Below are 5,757 nucleotides of genomic sequence, written 5' to 3'. Positions count from 1 at the left end.
TTTTGCATGCAAAATCCGATCCCGCATTTTACTAATTCCTACCCTCTGATGAGAAGGAAAGTATTTCTTCGAAACTCCGCGGATTAAGGACTATCCACTTATCTAGTGTTTCCTTTTCAGATTAAATGTTTTTAACTCATTTTAAAGTGTTTCTTAACATATTTTATTAACTGTTTGCTCATATATATATATATATATATATATATATATATATATATATATATAATTGAATAAAAATGAGTAATTAATTGAATTTTTTTCTTTACCTTAGCGATATAAAAAATAATCATCGATCACCATAACTGCTGATCAAATGATTTTAAGCTGTGTAAAAGGTGATGAAGTACATTTGAACATGCAATGCATTAGGCTAATGTTATACAGATACTAGATTCTCTATCCCATTAAAATCGGGCAAAAGTTATCGTCCGTTGACTTAGAATGAGTGCTTTATGCCAAATTTGTAGTTAAATATGGTTACATTTGGGTCTATTTTTACATTATGCACCAATCCTTATTAATTCATATTAATCGCTAATCGTGCATCAAACAAATACCGTAACACTTAGTTATTTTATCATTACAAAGACCCATACAAAATTTCCGCCAGATCGGCTCAGTAGTTTTCTTGAAAAAGTGGTACGGAGAGACAGACAGACAGACCGGCGAGGCGAAATCTACTCTATTTTACAAAAATCACTGTCTGTCTGTGCGTGTGCGTGTGTGTGCCTGTATATCTCCATTTTCTCAAAGTATAACTCCTCCAAGACTCAAGGGGGCAGAGTGGTATGAGGCAAGTCAAATGATTGCATTTTTTTTTGTTAATCGTTGTTTTATTGTTAAGTTGGTAAAAATTGAAAAAAATTGCAACTCGACAGGTTTAAGTTTACTAAACGTGTTACTTGTATGTGTGCACAAATATACATTTAAAAATTATTTTTCGTCGGTAACGTCTCAGGCTGGAGTGTTATAAGCTTTGGTTTCGATTCTAACTGATGGGACTCAAGTCATATATATTTTTTTTAACTTTTAAAATAACTACTACATATTGGCTACAGTACAATATAAAATAATCGATAAAGGATTAACTCTATAATAATAAATTACGAAATTTACATAAAATTAAATATTATATATACGTTTATTTTACAACCGGACAACGCCAGGTGTCCAGTTAGTGTATTATGGATTACGGTTCGATTTTTTTAATGAAGCTTGTTTATAGAAAATTATGAAAAAAAAAAAAAAAAACGAAAACAAAAAATAACTAACAATAACGAAAAAGTAAAACTTATTTAAAAGCAAAGATGAAACACGTGATCTAAGTTATGTTGAAGGTTTGATGAAGTGACATCATTGTCAACTTTGATGTGCGATCTTGCAACCTTTCGCGAATGTTTCAATCATCCTCAGAAATATTTTGACAGATTGAGATGCAAACACATTTCAAATGAGACAGAGAACGAAACGAATTGAAAACAACGAAACAAAGCAGCGACATTTATTAAGTGCAACTCCTGAATCCATTTTACTCAATGAGAGATGGGAGATTTGATCATTATTTAGAACTTTGATTCACATCACGCGAGGGATACTGCTGCTGAGACATAAAACCTGCTGTTAATAAAGGGCCATATCAATAGGAGCATTTTATGTGGGGAGGTGTGCAGCGAGATTTTATTTCACATTACATTTAAATTTCTGCATGTTGGTACAGTCGTGGAATCAAGGAGTATGAAAGAAATTCCAAAGGCTAGCAGTCAAAGGAAAGACGGTATTCAAGTAGAAAACCTTTCAGCATCTGGAGATATCTACAGTGGTAACATAGTCTGGCTCCGCTCTTAAATGACGACTCGTTTGCCGAGTCAAGATTTTAAACCGTGACGTGGCGTGACGACACGAAATGGAATGCATATATAGGCATAAAGACCGGAAGGAAGGGGAGAAGAAGCGAAGAGAAGAAAAAAGACGCGTGACGATTGTGAGACTCTTTCTCTTATTCCTCTGAAAACGAGTCGACCGGCCGGCCGGTCTGGCAACTATGTCTGGTGCCGTGTATTTATGACCATCTGTGTTTGGTGCTGTGTATTGAGTTAGCTGTGTTTGGTGGCGTACATTGAGAGCCGGCCAACGCCAGTTAGAGAGAATAACAACTTTACATAGTGAATGGGTGGGGGTTTTAACTGAATCTTGGGGTTGTTAAGTGTATTCACGTCAAAGGGGTACCAGCACATCAAGTTTGTCAGTACTTTAAATGACGAAAACTGGGAAAGAACACTACAGCGATCGGACAGGGCTCGAGCTTGGTAGACAGTGGGGGGCACACACACACACACACACACACACACACACATATATATATATATATATATATATATATATATATATATATATATACTATTTGATATAACAGTTTATATACTAGTCCAGATGTGATAACAATACTCTATGCATGGGCAGTTAATGGCTTTGTAGTGATATCGGATACTTGCAGCGTCAAGAAATTTTCTAGCACAGTAGAAGGAGCTTACTTTCCTTGCAGCAGTATTGACAGTATCCTCTATGTATTTGTTTCATTTCACGTTACCCGGAGATGTTAGACCAAGAGGTTTATACGTTCGGCTCTCGGGTAAAGTACTATTAGACATAGTAATCTGTTTGGGGAAATGTTTCTTGTATTTTTAAAGACAATGAGCTAATCTTAGCATGAGATATCGCTATCTATTTACGTCATTATTCAGCTACTTCAACTGAAGTATATTTTCTAAGGATTCAGCAATTGCATTGAGCATATACGCATTAATTTTACTCACATGTCGAGAATAAAGCGTGATGTCATGAGATAAATTAACTCCTACGCTTAACTATTCACAGGCAATAGGAATTGAAAAAAATACATTGGAGATATTGCCAAGGTTGCTGCGAAGATGGTGGGCTCTCACTACCGTGCTAGAAAATTACTCACACCGGAGATTATCCTATATGTGAGGTTTGTTGATCCTCAGAATCTGGGAGGCAGGTCGGGAGAGTTGCAATCGGTGAAATATATATGCCTGCTGTTATCTACTTCGTCTGTCTAGCTCATTGGACATTAAAATCCCCAAATATGCGTACCTAGTCGCTCAGATCTAATTAGAATATTATACATATGCTGCCAGAGATAAAGTTGGGGAGGGTACAGTCCTGGGTTAATCTAGATTTGTAAGCCATGTTTAGTTTCAGAACAGTTTCCGATGGTTAGTTGTTCTACACAAGTCCTGGAGGTGACTGGTTCTCAGTAGACAGATCTTGAGTTGGAAGCCCCAGAGCAAAAGATTTTTCCCGTGTTGACACGAAGAAAGTTGCTACAGAAAACCCGACAGGCTACTAGACCCCACCCCCACACTGTAGAGATCCCTAGATGTAAAAGATCTTTTTACTCCAATAGTTTCTTCCCCAGAACCGCAAGACTCTGGAATTCCATTCCAGGTCCCTGCTTCACCAACAGTACTGACGTGCAGAAGTTCAAGTGTAACGTGAACCGACACCTTGCTGCCCAAATCCCTACATAGTACCCCAGTAGTTGTTTCCCCTGATAGTAGCCCCCTACACCAAAGTGGCAATTTGCCTTGTTTGGGGTGAAAATGTAATTAAAAAAAAAAAAAAAAAAAAGGTTTAATATTTATGGAGCAATTCTGGTTTCTGATTGGTTGGTAGCAGAACGTGAATTAATTCGATTCGTCAGTTCCTAGCTGCATCGTTTATAAATAGAATCTCTCGGCTGTGCGAGATCATACCCTATTATAACCCTGTTATGATCAGATGTGTCTCCTAGTGGCTTCGGCTGCAGGGAGACAGGGTAGACTACTCGTTGAGGATTCCTTCTTGACACTCAGCCCGACAGGTGAGGGCCGGGAACCGGCCCAGCACCTGTCGGACTGAGGTGCACCGCTTGGGTACTACCTAGGAGGTCCACCCTCCCAGGCCTTGCCACTGGGCTTTCCGGTGGAGCAAGTTAATTGCTTGTCACCTGAGGCGCCCCTACTGGGGAATGCCGACAGGGGTGCCCAGCCAATTTTTGTTGAGGCCAGAGTGCCTCTTCTTTAGGGTAGCTCGTCTGTTGTCCACTTTCCGGCCTTGTGCCACATTTTACTGTGGTGGGTAGCAAATAAATAACTACCCCATTATAAGCCTCTTATGATGGGATGTGTCTCCTAGTGGCTTCGGCTGTAGGGAGACAGGGTAGTAGTACACGTCAAGGATTCATTCTTGACACTCAGCCCGACAGGTGAGGGGCCGGGAACAGGCCAAACACCTGCCGGATTGAGGTATCACTCAGGATGTCCACCTTCCCAGGTCTTGCCACCCAGCTTTCAGGTGGGGCAAGTTTATTGCTTGTCGCCTGAGGCGCCCCAATCGGGGAATTCCGAATGGGTTACTCAGGCAATTTTTGCAATTGCAAGAGTGCTCCTCCTTTAGGGGAGCTTGCTTTAGATTCTCACTTTCTAGGCCTTGTGCCAGATATTTCTGATGTGAGCAGCAATTAAATCACTACCCCATTATAAGGCAAAAATATTGCAACAGTTAAGGAAGACGCTAGATAAAATATAACAAACTAAATATGTGCTGTTAGGTTAAGCGCATGTAAGCAAGATAGCCTGATTCTAGACTATGTTTTCTATTCAAGACCAGGGTGTTACGAATATAAATTTCGAATCCATGAATATGTTTATCAGTCGCCCCCACAACAGCGGAGTTACTATCTTTAAGAGCATATTTGAGAAAATTGACCACATCATGTGTGCTCATCCCCAGGTTAACATTCCCGTCTCTGAAGAGGTCAATGTTCACAATATGGTATGGTTAGCTTACTCAAATAAGACAGATGATGAGGGTAGGCTCTATCACGATTTTTCCATTGTTATGACCTAACTCAATTGTTCACGAACCCACCAGTGTGCCTGACACTGATGATGAGTATGCAAGTCTCCTGGACCTTTTTCTTACAACTTGCCCAAAGCCGTTTTCATTCTCCATTCTGTTTCCATTGGGATCTTCCGATTACTCGGTTGTCTCAGTTAAGATAAAAAAAAAATGTGATAAGTTCTCAGACGTACCTCTCCATTGTACGGTAGGTCGATATTTTATAGGTGACTGGTATAGCTTCCGTACATTTATATCAGGCATACCTCTGCGTTCTATGTTTAAAATGAATGTGTCTTCTATAGTATCCGATCTAATGGAATAATTAATTGTCGGTATATTCATACCCTCCATAACAGTCCAACAAAAACCTAACAGTGAGCCGTGGTTCTTTCTAGAATATGCTGGTGCCATTGCGCACAGAAATCACTTTCTATTGCTTTCAATGAAATAGATGTACTGAGACTTAAAGCCGCCTCCAGGTCTGCCAACAACCACTGTACAGAGTAATAAAGAAAAGGAGAGAGTTGTATGTTCAGTTGTTGTATATTGTATTTATATTGGAAGAGATCATACATTAATACGTGTCATGTGTAATCTAGTGGATGTAAGATATTGTTCTTTTAATAGACAGATAATAAACATATAAATCGTATGTATGTCAGTCGCCCCCACAACAGCGGAGTTACTATGGCTAAGCAGCCAGGCGGATATGACATTGACGTGTAAACTGAGTCATGTTGTATCAGACTTATCACACGGGATCTTTTTACAGTTCATATGTAAGAAGAATAATATATGTTCCATACCTTTTTTCTTGAAGAGTTCTTCTATCTTCCTGCTACTCCATAACGA

The sequence above is a fragment of the Euprymna scolopes genome, chromosome 12 (genome assembly GCF_053919585.1).
Source record: "Euprymna scolopes isolate OS-2025 chromosome 12, ASM5391958v1, whole genome shotgun sequence".
NCBI lineage: Eukaryota > Metazoa > Mollusca > Cephalopoda > Sepiida > Sepiolidae > Euprymna > Euprymna scolopes.
Note: the sequence above shows the minus strand (reverse complement) of the source record.